Source organism: Artemia franciscana, chromosome 10, assembly GCF_032884065.1.
Source record: "Artemia franciscana chromosome 10, ASM3288406v1, whole genome shotgun sequence".
Classification (NCBI taxonomy): Eukaryota; Metazoa; Arthropoda; class Branchiopoda; order Anostraca; family Artemiidae; genus Artemia; species Artemia franciscana.
In genome coordinates this window covers 12,606,512-12,620,368 of record NC_088872.1, presented here as the reverse complement: position 1 = coordinate 12,620,368, position 13,857 = coordinate 12,606,512, and the positions used below count along the sequence as shown (strand labels likewise).

At 32.1% G+C, this 13,857-nt stretch overlaps 1 protein-coding gene across 4 annotated transcripts in view; it reads left to right on the top strand.

Annotated features, from left to right (window-relative positions):
• LOC136031796 (mutS protein homolog 4-like) overlaps positions 1 to 13,857 on the top strand; it is a 116,880-nt gene that overhangs the window by 9,543 nt on the left and 93,480 nt on the right. The gene's annotated exons all lie outside the window — the stretch shown is intronic.

Genomic DNA, 13,857 nt, shown 5'->3' with positions numbered 1-13,857 from the left:
GGTAAAAGAAAATGCTCACAGAGCCACTCCATTCCTTCCACTAGAATTTTGGCTGTGTACACCTAGAACCCATGCATTGAAAATTTGTACTGACAATATTGAAGTGTACTTTTATTAAACTGCCTAATTATAACAGTTTCTTTATTGATAGTACCCCCACTAATCACTTGGTGCTTAACATAGACATAGGAGCCATTGAAAGACCAGATTATTTAAGCTCACTTTTACAGTTTATTGTAGTTATTGTTTCAAAATACTTTATTGTCCCATTACTTTACACTTTTATAATTATACTAATAAGAGTAAAAGATAGATTATTTTCCTCGAATTCGGTGTTAAAAGTGTGCTTAAATTCTATTGGTTTATTTTTGTGATGTCACTTTTTGTCAATGTGATGTCAATCAAACACACTATTCCTTAAGCCTTTACTGTTCGCTGTATTTACTTGTTGCTGCTATGTCAAAGTCTGAGCGGGTAAAAAGAACGCAAAAACCTTTTTTTTTCTCTCTCTTTATGAAATTTTAGTCAAGTAAAAAAAAAAACCAAAATTTTGTGAGTACCATTTTACATTTTATTTACTAATTTACAGTTATTTATGAAATACTTATTTATATCATATGTAATATTATATAAGTTTATTATAAAATGTCTTGTTGTGTAAAACTATGTTGTTTTATTCATGTATAATATGTAATGATTGTATATTCTTGTTAAACATATAACTTATAAAATATATTATCATATAAAAAATGAATTTGTAATGTTATCAAATGAAAAAAAATCAATTTAAAAATTTTAAATCGAAATTTTAAGTCAAGCAAAAACGAGGCAAAAGTTCATGAGTACCAATTTATCAGTTACCGATATATTTACAACTATTCATATAATATTTATTTGTAATATATGCTAAATATATATTACTAATATATAATATAATATTATATAAAACTGTTCTGTTTTATTTATTTAAAATATGTAATAATTATATATTATTAAAATATGTATTAATTACAACATATATTTATATAATATTTATTTATTTGTTTACATTTTTTGGAAGTAAATTCTCTGTTTCTCTGTGAATATATTTTAGAATAAGAATTGATGCACAAAATGAAAGGTAAGCCATTTATTTATTAGAAGCTAAGTATTACTTATTTATATTATCTACAAATAAACTCTCTGTTTCTCTGTGGGTATGCCTTAAGAATAAGGATTGAGAGACAAAGCGAAAATTAAATTATACTAGTAAAACAAATGGAAACAAAATACAAGCCGTTTTGACTAGCTCCATGTGGATACCACAGCTTAGATACCAATATACAGTTATGAAAACTCGATTTATTTTGGGACACAATGCGCGGTGGCGATGCTAGCGACTGGAGACAGGAAACTGGTATTGGCATCTAATTGGTAACAGGAAACTGGTATTGGTATCTAAGTTGTGTATGCAACAAAATAAAATTGTGTTCCTGTCTATTGTGTTGTAGTACGATCTACGCGTCGGTGCGCAGGCTTGGAGGAGGCGCCAAGTTCAGAGCTCTGTACCAAAAGCTTCTCATGGGCAAGATAGGAGTCTTCATAACTGTATTGGTATCTAAGCTGTGGTAAACACGTACTATACGGATCATGGAGTACGTTGAAACATGCTTCATACTCAATCAAATAAGAAAGTGCCAAACACACCTAGGCTTTCTATCCACAAGATGATTTGTGCTCTAGATTTAGAAGAGAAATATGTTTTCTTTTTTAATGTTTCCGTTTTTTATTTTTATGGGGATAGTCATTTTGAGCTTTAAACAGCTTTGATATAGCTAATAGCAGAATATGTCGTACACAGGCATAAAAGACGAAAATAAGTAGCTTACACTCTTTTGTGGCCTGTACAATGAGAAGTGCTCGCTTGGTATGGTGGCTTCAGATGCCCGTTGTTGCCGTCCCGCAGATTGTCCAATTATACTAGTATTACAACTAGTAATAAAGTTCGTGGTCACATCTGATAGTGCATCCATCCATGCGTTACCAACTAAGCGTTCTAAATTCATAAACGTTTTCGGATTCATATTTTTTATTCCCAATACACTTAATAATTCGTTCAAAGATGCGTAGCCTCCTCCGGTCCCCATGATACCTCATACAGCTTTCACGTTCACGTTTCCTCGTAAATTGCTGATCTTCTCTTTTTTGTTACCTAATATCTGGTCACTGAAATTTGTTAGGTATTCTTTTACAGTAGTGAGCGGGGCTTCCGGCTCACCTTCTACTCGCTTTTTCCAGCCACAGTCTTGGCAGATAATGATGAGCTTTGTTTGGAGTCCGGTGTTTTTAATTTCTTTCACGCGAAGCTTTGATTTCCCGTCCTTGCAATTGAACTGATGTTTTATTGCTTCTATAAACTCACTAAGCAGATGACGCAAGTTGACTATACAATTTACATCTGGAATTCCAGACAAATCGATTCCAAAGTGTTCTCCTGGCGAACCAAAATCGCAAGAGCTACCAGATGCCGCATTTTTACTAACCGTAGAATCATCTATAATAGTTAAAGCCGGATTCGGAGTTTCGGAAATCCTGGAACAATTTGGAGACACTGGAAATTTTTCTTGTTCTGGTAAACTTTCTTGTTCGGGCAAGTTTTTCTTCCTGAAAAAAAAACAAAAACAAGAGCTAAGAGCTCATATGGCACTTATGACGAGGTCGGAAGAGCCAAGAACTCATATGGTATGAGCTCTAGCAAAATTCTAAGAATCAATGGATTAATTGAAAAGGAAAATCAGATAATTAATGCCGGTCGGGATTTAAAATAAGAGCTCTAAGACACCAGGTCCTTCTAAATATCAAATTTCATTAAGATCTGATCACCCACTGGTAAGTTAAACATACCTCATTTTTTTAATTTTTCCTCTCCCTTCAGCCCCCCAGATGCTCAAATCGGGGAAAACGACTTTATCAAGTCAGTTTGTGCAGGTCCCTGACATGCCTGCCAATCTTTATTGTCCTAGCACGTCCAGAAGCACCGAACTCGCCAAAGCACTAGACCCCCCTAACTCCCCCAAAGAGAGCGGATCCAGTCCGGTTACGTCAATCACGTATCTACGATATTTGCTTATTCTACCCACCAAGTTTCATCCCGATCTCTTTACTCTAATCATTTTCCAAGATTTTCGGTTTCCCCCTCCAACTCCGCCTACTGTCACCTGATCTGGTCGGGATTCGTAATAAGAGTGCTGAAGCACAAGATCCTTCTAAATATCAAGTTTCATTAAGATCTGATCACCAGTTCATAAATTACAAATACCTCATTTTTCTAATTTTTCAGAATTACCCCCCCCCCCCACTCTCCCAAAGAGTGCGGATCCTTTCCAGTTATGTCAGTCACGTATCTTGGATGTGTGCTTATTCTTCCCACCAAATTTCATCGTGACCTTTCCACTCTAAGCGTTTTCCAAGATTTCCGGTCCCCCCCACAACTCCTCCCAATGAAACTGGATTCAGCCAGATCTAAAATAAAAGATCTGAGTTGCAAGATCCTTCTAAATATGAGATTTCATTAAGATTCGATCACTCCTTCGTAACTTAAAAATACCTCATTTTTTCGAATTAACCGTCCAATGACCCAATGACCCAAATTCATTGAACAAAGAAGGTACTGAACTGATAATCAGCCAGGTTTATGATTCAATCACGCTCGAGTTTAATCAAAAGTTTGCAAAATTGAGCAGGCTCTTGTTAGTCTGAGATTTCAAATTGAAAATTTGGAGGAGAGTCGGTCGAAAAGAAAAAAAGCTTGATAATTATGATCAGGAGTCCATGCTTGATAGCCTTGTATTTCATGGGGTAAAGTAGTTACCTGGTGTAGACACTCATACGACAATATCTAACATTATAAATAGTAAAATGTCTGTGCTGGGCCCTTTACTTTATTCAGTTTGTGTGAACAAGATGCGCGTTTATCTAAAGGATACATATATTGCTAACAGTATTTGCAAAATCCGCAGATGATTTAATAGTAAACGCTCATATTACTCTCAAAAGATTAGAGATGTTTACAAGTTTAAGTTTGCTGTGTGTGAATGTAAAGAAAAATTCTTACTGACATTCTGTAGAGTGGGTGATTCTGTTGATGTAAGTAGTAAAGTTCTATTAGGTGAAAAGCCTATTTTACAAGTTAAATCACTGCGGTACCTCGGCTTCCATATTGATTCAAATCTATCGTGGAAGCATCATAGCGACATTATCTCCACCAAAGTTGAACGTGGAGTTGGCATCCTCAAAAGATTGAAGCATATTCTGCCGGAATGTACTCTTTGCACGATATATTTTGCTATAATCTACCCATATATCATACGGATGTTTAGTTTGGAGAAGCAATTGTATGTTAATTACAAGCTAAATGGCTTTCCCATAGTTTTGATCGGACGATTTCGCTAAAAAAAGGGGGTGGGAAAGGAGGCCTAGTTACCTCCAAATGTTTGGTTACTTAAAAATACAACTAGATTTTTTTTATTTTATTTTTACAAACGTTTTTGTTAGTAATAAACATACGTACCTTACGAATTAGCTTATGTAACGAACTTTTTTAACCTGATATTGTTAATTATATTATTCCAGGTTGGATCCAGTGCTGGTGGAGAAATTTTTTTTAGTTTTTTCCCCGACAGACCTTTACCCTGGTCCAGGTTTTTAACCTGATATTGTTAATTATATTATTCCAGGTTGGATCCAGTGCTGGTGGAGAAATTTTTTTTAGTTTTTTCCCCGACAGACCTTTACCCTGGTCCAGGTTTTTAACCTTATATTGTTAATTATATTATTCCAGGTTGGATCCAGTGCTGGTGGAGAAATTTTTTTTAGTTTTTTCCCCGACAGACCTTTACCCTGGTCCAGGTTTTTAACCTGATATTGTTAATTATATTATTCCAGGTTGGATCCAGTGCTGGTGGAGAAATTTGTTTTAGTTTTTTCCCCGACAGACCTTTACCCTGGTCCAGGTTTTTAACCTGATATTGTTAATTATATTATTCCAGGTTGGATCCAGTGCTGGTGGAGAAATTTTTTTTAGTTTTTTCCCCGACAGACCTTTACCCTGGTCCAGGTTTTTAACCTGATATTGTTAATTATATTATTCCAGGTTGGATCCAGTGCTGGTGGAGAAAATTTTTTTAGTTTTTTCCCCGACAGACCTTTACCCTGGTCCAGGTTTTTAACCTGATATTGTTAATTATATTATTCCAGGTTGGATCCAGTGCTGGTGGAGAAAATTTTTTTAGTTTTTTCCCCGACAGACCTTTACCCTGGTCCAGGTTTTTAACCTGATATTGTTAATTATATTATTCCAGGTTGGATCCAGTGCTGGTGGAGAAATTTTTTTTAGTTTTTTCCCCGACAGACCTTTACCCTGGTCCAGGTTTTTAACCTGATATTGTTAATTATATTATTCCAGGTTGGATCCAGTGCTGGTGGAGAAAATTTTTTTAGTTTTTTCCCCGACAGACCTTTACCCTGGTCCAGGTTTTTAACCTGATATTGTTAATTATATTATTCCAGGTTGGATCCAGTGCTGGTGGAGAAAATTTTTTTAGTTTTTTCCCCGACAGACCTTTACCCTGGTCCAGGTTTTTAACCTGATATTGTTAATTATTGGTGAGATGGCACTTATGCAAATTTCATGTTCTTTCATCTTTTTGTTTATGTATTTATTGACCTTGGCATGTTTTTTGGACTATGATTGTTGGATTTTGATTTGGATGTTGGTTTGTTTTGGATTTATTTTCAATAACTTTTTATGCAACAAAACACAAATATTAGCCTCGGAACTCGGAACAATTTTTTGAAAGGTAGTAAGTGTAAAAGTCGTTGTTTTCTTTGCCAAGATCATTTTGTCCCACGGACTTCTGTTAAAAGTACATTGTATAATAAAAATTTTGCATGCAAGTTACGTGGTAATGTTAATTGTAGAACAACCAATGTAATTTACCTATTAGAATGTAATACATGCTGCCTACAATATGTGGGGGAAACAACTAATAATATATATAAAAGATTTTCTGGACACAAGACAACAGTTAATAATGAAAAAACTAATAACTATCTAGTTCAACATTGTAGTAATGGTAAATGTTCCATATCAGATATAACTGTCACAATTTTAGAAAATTTAGAATTAGAAAATTTAAATAAAGAAGAGAAGAATAATAGACTACGTAAACAGGAGGATTTCTGGATCCATACTCTTGGTACAGCTTATCCTTTTGGGCTAAATGATCGTGTAGCAAAATATGGTGACATGTCTCATGTTGTTGTTAAATGTATTGATGGTTTTATGGACCATCCTTCTTTTACTTGTCCTACTAAACGTAAAAAACGATCGAGAGGACATAGGAAAAATAATAGAAAAAATGAATTAGATGTACATATGCTTTCTATAGATCTATGCCAGCTACTTGAATCTAGGGGTATGATTTCTGTAATAAAGTGTCTAAATAATTTATCCAAGAGGAATTTAATCAAACTTTTCTGGATTGTTAAGAATAATACAGCTCTTGATTATAATTTTAAAGTAATATGTGATACAATTTGCATTCTAACTAAAACGAAATTTATTTCAAAAAAGAAAAAGTTCGATAAGATTAGTAATAAGGATAACAGATTATATTTACCTATTAATTTTACTTGTAAGCAGATTGAAGATATTAATTTACCAGAAATTTTAAATCAGCGGCATGTGAAACAGGCCCTTCCTAGTAATTTAAATTATAATGATAGTCCAGTTTTAACTTATAAATTTTCAAAAACTATTGGGCAAATTATTTTTAATTATAATTTAATACTAAAAAAACTAGATAGCGATATAAATTGGGAACCGGTTTGTAATTGTAAGCAACTTGGCCCATTTGTAAATCCTACTTACAAACATGTTATAACAGGGGACTTGTCAATAATAAAGCAAGATGATCTTCAAATTATAATGAATAAAGGGGCTAATTTCCGTCTTTCTCATCATCTGAAACCATCGAGTGTTCTTGATGGCTTGGAAAATGATTTTGATTTATTTATTGATAAGTGGTGTAAGAAAGAGAATAAAAATACAGAGAGTTTTCAAAGTTGGAAGAATTTAATTATTAGTAGAGTAAGAAATAAAATATATTCTAACTTAAAAAATAGTAACACTAAATCATTATTTTATAATGCGAAGATTAAACAAGCAATTGCTAATCTAAAGAATGAATTTGTAATTGTGCCAGTGGATAAAGCTAATAGTAATTTTGCCATAATTTGTCAGAAGCTGTATTGTGATATCTTAAAAAGGGAGTTATGCACAACTAATGTTTATGAAAAGGTAAATATAGAGGATGAGAATTTAATTGAAAAGACTGAAGAAATACTTTTTAAAAATTTTAATATTAAAATAAATGACAATGATAAAAAGTTCCCTTTCCTATATTGGACTGTAAAATTTCATAAGAATCCCCCTAAACCACGGTTTATTGCTGGAGCAGCTAAATGTCCAACCCGCATTGCTGCTACTGACCTCTCTTTAATTTTAAAGGAAATTGTAAATAAACTTAAAACCTATTGTTCTGGTATTAAAAAATTTTCGAATTTTAATCCATATTGGAGTGTTAATAATTCACTGCAGGTGATAGATTCTTTAACAATGGTTTCAGCTAAAAGAATTGAGTCTTTCGATTTTGCGACAATGTATACTAATTTATCACTTAATTTAGTGTTTGATAATTTAAAAACTGTTATAAAGAAATCTTTCCTCTTATCTAGTAAAAGATTCTTAAAAATAGACAGTTATAATAAAAAAGCCATATGGACAAACTGCTTTAATACTACAGTTAACTTGAGATGTTACAGCTTGGATATGATTTTTGAGTTATTGGAATTTGTTTTATACAATACTTATATAAGATTTGGGGGTGATTTGTACAAGCAAATTATGGGAATTCCCATGGGGGGGAATGCCAGCCCATTTATAGCTGACTTGTTTTTAAGTCAACTAGAATATAAATATATGATGGATAAGAATAATCCAATTAATTTAAAACATGCTTTGTCAAATAATAAAAGATATTTAGATGATATTTTGGTCTTAAATTGTAAGGATTTCATTGATATTTCTAAAAATATATATCCATCAGAGCTTATTCTTGAGCCTAGTCATGGCGCTGGTCATGAAGATCATTTCTTAGATTTAAATATTAATATTTGTGATAATAATAAATTAAGTTTTAAAATGTATAATAAAACGGATGATTTTGATTTTGAAGTGATTAGTTTCCCATTCCCTGAAAGTAATATACACTCAAATATCACATATTCAGCGTTTTTCTCACAGTTACTTCGTTATGCAAGGATTTGTAGTAATTATATTGATTTTAAAAATAGATGTAAAATCTTAAGCCAAAAATTGATATCAAGAGGTTTTTCTGCAAATAAATTAACTTGGCAATTTAAAAAATTTAGTTTTCATTATAACGAACTTTTAAATAAATATCAAAAGAATTATCTAGAAATACTTAAAGAAATTTTTAACTAATTTCGGAGGTTCGAGAAATGTTGTCACAGCGCCATTTATTTTGAATTGTGTTTCTAATTGAGCGGATTTTTTTAAAAAATTAGCCACATGGTAAAGATGAATTCTATAATTGTTTAGTTCATTCAGTTTTTTTGCAATGTGTTAATATTTGTGATTTGGTAAAATTTATAATATTTAGTTTACCTATTGTTGCTAAAGGGAGGGATATATTAACAAGATAAGCTTGTTTTGGTTTTACTTGGTTGTTTTACATTTGCTGTTTTTTTTTCATGGGCATGTATTTTGGGGGTGATACCTGACGCGGGGATGCCATGGATATTCTGTGGTAGCCACAACACTGTGCTGGGTAGAGAATTTAGAGTGGCGAAACCCTATATAGGCCAGTGTATTCTCCTGATCAGCCCTTATGTTGGGTGTTGCCTCTGAATTATTTGTCTATATTATTTTTTCTATTGTTCGGTAAATGACGACTTATACTTATTGACGACATGACTGCCTGTCCATGGATTATTCTTTATGGTTGATTGTGTGTGGCTATGCTGTTTGACCTATGTGATTGTATGGATGAGTAGGGTTAAGGCCTCATTCAAGTGCTGGTCTATATTAATCACTAATTTAGGAAAACAGTCTTCCTTTTCTCCTTCTGTCTCTTTTTTTTTTTTTTTTTTTTTTTTTTTTTTTTTTTTTTTTTTTTTTGTGTTTGTGCTGTAGCATTGGTGATTTCTCTTTTCATGATATTATTCCAGGTTGGATCCAGTGCTGGTGGAGAAAATTTTTTTAGTTTTTTCCCCGACAGACCTTTACCCTGGTCCAGGTTTTTAACCTGATATTGTTAATTATTGGTGAGATGGCACTTATGCAAATTTCATGTTCTTTCATCTTTTTGTTTATGTATTTATTGACCTATTGACCTTGGCATGTTTTTTGGACTATGATTGTTGGATTTTGATTTGGATGTTGGTTTGTTTTGGATTTATTTTCAATAACTTTTTATGCAACAAAACACAAATATTAGCCTCGGAACTCGGAACGATTTTTTGAAAGTTAGTAAGTGTAAAAGTCGTTGTTTTCTTTGCCAAGATCATTTTGTCCCACGGACTTCTGTTAAAAGTACATTGTATAATAAAAATTTAGCATGCAAGTTACGTGGTAATGTTAATTGTAGAACAACCAATGTAATTTACCTATTAGAATGTAATACATGCTGCCTACAATATGTGGGGGAAACAACTAATAATATATATAAAAGATTTTCTGGACACAAGACAACAGTTAATAATGAAAAAACTAATAACTATCTAGTTCAACATTGTAGTAATGGTAAATGTTCCATATCAGATATAACTGTTACAATTTTAGAAAATTTAGAATTAGAAAATTTAAATAAAGAAGAGAAGAATAATAGACTACGTAAACAGGAGGATTTCTGGATCCATACTCTTGGTACAGCTTATCCTTTTGGGCTAAATAATCGTGTAGCAAAATATGGTGACATGTCTCATGTTGTTGTTAAATGTATTGATGGTTTTATGGACCATCCTTCTTTTAATTGTCCTACTAAACGTAAAAAACGATCGAGAGGACATGGGAAAAATAATAGAAAAAATGAATTAGATGTACATATGCTTTCTATAGATCTATGCCAGCTACTTGAATCTAGGGGTATGATTTCTGTAATAAAGTGTCTAAATAATTTATCCAAGAGGAATTTAATCAAACTTTTCTGGATTGTTAAGAATAATACAGCTCTTGATTATAATTTTAAAGTAATATGTGATACAATTTGCATTCTAACTAAAACGAAATTTATTTCAAAAAAGAAAAAGTTCGATAAGATTAGTAATAAGGATAACAGATTATATTTACCTATTAATTTTACTTGTAAGCAGATTGAAGATATTAATTTACCAGAAATTTTAAATCAGCGGCATGTGAAACAGGCCCTTCCTAGTAATTTAAATTATAATGATAGTCCAGTTTTAACTTATAAATTTTCAAAAACTATTGGGCAAATTATTTTTAATTATAATTTAATACTAAAAAAACTAGATAGCGATATAAATTGGGAACCGGTTTGTAATTGTAAGCAACTTGGCCCATTTGTAAATCCTGCTTACAAACATGTTATAACAGGGGACTTGTCAATAATAAAGCAAGATGATCTTCAAATTATAATGAATAAAGGGGCTAATTTCCGTCTTTCTCATCATCTGAAACCATCGAGTGTTCTTGATGGCTTGGAAAATGATTTTGATTTATTTATTGATAAGTGGTGTAAGAAAGAGAATAAAAATAAAGAGAGTTTTCAAAGTTGGAAGAATTTAATTATTAGTAGAGTAAGAAATAAAATATATTCTAACTTAAAAAATAGTAACACTAAATCATTATTTTATAATGCGAAGATTAAACAAGCAATTGATAATCTAAAGAATGAATTTGTAATTGTGCCAGTGGATAAAGCTAATAATAATTTTGCCATAATTTGTCAGAAGCTGTATTGTGATATCTTAAAAAGGGAGTTATGGACAACTAATGTTTATGAAAAGGTAAATATAGAGGATGAGAATTTAATTGAAAAGACTGAAGAAATACTTTTTAAAAATTTTAATATTAAAATAAATGACAATGATAAAAAGTTCCCTTTCCTATATTGGACTGTAAAATTTCATAAGAATCCCCCTAAACCACGGTTTATTGCTGGAGCAGCTAAATGTCCAACCCGCATTGCTGCTACTGACCTCTCTTTGATTTTAAAGGAAATTGTAAATAAACTTAAAACCTATTGTTCTGGTATTAAAAAATTTTCGAATTTTAATCCATATTGGAGTGTTAATAATTCACTGCAGGTGATAGATTCTTTAACAATGGTTTCAGCTAAAAGAATTGAGTCTTTCGATTTTGCGACAATGTATACTAATTTATCACTTAATTTAGTGTTTGATAATTTAAAAACTGTTATAAAGAAATCTTTCCTCTTATCTAGTAAAAGGTTCTTAAAAATAGACAGTTATAATAAAAAAGCCATATGGACAAACTGCTTTAATACTACAGTTAACTTGAGATGTTACAGCTTGGATATGATTTTTGAGTTATTGGAATTTGTTTTATACAATACTTATATAAGATTTGGGGGTGATTTGTACAAGCAAATTATGGGAATTCCCATGGGAGGGAATGCCAGCCCATTTATAGCTGACTTATTTTTAAGTCAACTAGAATATAAATATATGATGGATAAGAATAATCCAATTAATTTAAAACATGCTTTGTCAAATAATAAAAGATATTTAGATGATATTTTGGTCTTAAATTGTAAGTATTTCATTGATATTTCTAAAAATATATATCCATCAGAGCTTATTCTTGAGCCTAGTCATGGCGCTGGTCATGAAGATCATTTCTTAGATTTAAATATTAATATTTGTGATAATAATAAATTAAGTTTTAAAATGTATAATAAAACGGATGATTTTGATTTTGAAGTGATTAGTTTCCCATTCCCTGAAAGTAATATACACTCAAATATCACATATTCAGCGTTTTTCTCACAGTTACTTCGTTATGCAAGGATTTGTAGTAATTATATTGATTTTAAAAATAGATGTAAAATCTTAAGCCAAAAATTGATATCAAGAGGTTTTTCTGCAAATAAATTAACTTGGCAATTTAAAAAATTTAGTTTTCATTATAACGAACTTTTAAATAAATATCAAAAGAATTATCTAGGAATACTTAAAGAAATTTTTAACTAATTTCGGAGGTTCGAGAAATGTTGTCACAGCGCCATTTATTTTGAATTGTGTTTCTAATTGAGCGGATTTTTTTAAAAAATTAGCCACATGGTAAAGATGAATTCTATAATTGTTTAGTTCATTCAGTTTTTTTGCAATGTGTTAATATTTGTGATTTGGTAAAATTTATAATATTTAGTTTACCTATTGTTGCTAAAGGGAGGGATATATTAACAAGATAAGCTTGTTTTGGTTTTACTTGGTTGTTTTACATTTGCTGTTTTTTTTTTCATAGGCATGTATTTTGGGGGTGATACCTGACGCGGGGATGCCATGGATATTCTGTGGTAGCCACAACACTGTGCTGGGTAGAGAATTTAGAGTGGCGAAACCCTATATAGGCCAGTGTATTCTCCTGATGAGCCCTTATGTTGGGTGTTGCCTCTGAATTATTTGTCTATATTATTTTTTCTATTGTTCGGTAAATGACGACTTATACTTATTGACGACATGACTGCCTGTCCATGGATTATTCTTTATGGTTGATTGTGTGTGGCTATGCTGTTTGACCTATGTGATTGTATGGATGAGTAGGGTTAAGGCCTCATTCAAGTGCTAGTCTATATTAATCACTAATTTAGGAAAACAGTCTTCCTTTTCTCCTTCTGTCTCTTTTTTTTTTTTTTTTTTTTTGTGTTTGTGCTGTAGCATTGGTGATTTCTCTTTTCATGATATATATGTGTATTTTTATTACGTATATGAGGGAGTTTGCCCCCTCGTCAATACCTCGTTCTTTACACTAAAGCTTGAATTTTGTCCCAAATCTTTCAGAATGACCCTTGAATCACAAAGGCCGTAGAATAACTAATTGAAGTTACTAAAAATACTTTAGCGTAAAGAGCAAGGTATTGTGGAAGAGACAAACCCCCTTATTTAAGTAATATTTTATGCTCGTTTTAAGTTTTAATGTTGATCATTACTTCCAGTTGAAAAAAAAATATTTTCTCATTGTCTTTTTATAAATGATGCTAGAAAATCCTGCGACCCCTTCATGGAAATTCTCTTCCCTCATGCAAAATTCCTCCATGGAAAGATCCTCCCACGTAACCTGCCCCCCCCCCCGACCCACCCTAACCCCAACATAAAAAAGTCCCCCTGAAAACGTCTGTACACTTCATAATTAACAACTACTATGTGTAAACAATGCTCTAAGTTTATAAGTTGCCGCCCCTCCCCGGGGAACTGAGGTGGATTTAGTCATTCCCAAACACATATTTATTAGGTTTTTGACTGAGTTAAACAGAATGATTATCTCAAAATTTTGATCCGGTGACCTTGGAGAAAAATTTGCGTTGGAGGGGGCCTCGGTACCCTCCAGTTTTTCGGTCACTTAAAAAGGACACTAGAACTTTTAATTTACGTTAGAATGAACCCTCTTGCGACATTCTAGGACAACTAGGTCGATACAATCACCCCTGAGGAAAAAAACAACAAAGAAAAAACAAAAATACGCACCCGTTATCTGTCTTCTGGCAAAAATACAAAATTCCACCTTTTTTATGATAGGGGCTTGAAACTTCT